Genomic DNA, 357 nt, shown 5'->3' on the forward strand with positions numbered 1-357 from the left:
CAGGTGTAAAGTCACATGTCCACTTAAGGACTCTCATCGGACAACCATCAATATACCATGAAGGTTTAAGAAAAAGCCTGCTGTAATCCTCCTCATGTGTAAGGTGTATAAGAATGTGTGTTGTGTCAATCAATCCCACCTCGAAACAACCATGGAACCCAAACTTAGAAAAAATCTCACGTACCTTCCTCATGGTTGGCTTGCAATGTGGAAATTTCCCCACAAGTGTATACTTGTAAGGATCAGCGAGTGTAGCCTCCTCGGACTCAGTCAACCATATGTATAAAGGGTTCTTTAGCAGCAAACCCAACAGTGGAAGAGTCATCTATACCCTGTATAACCGATGCAAACGACTTT

Source organism: Olea europaea, chromosome 6, assembly GCF_002742605.1.
Source record: "Olea europaea var. sylvestris chromosome 6, O_europaea_v1, whole genome shotgun sequence".
In the NCBI taxonomy this organism is placed as follows: Eukaryota; Viridiplantae; Streptophyta; class Magnoliopsida; order Lamiales; family Oleaceae; genus Olea; species Olea europaea.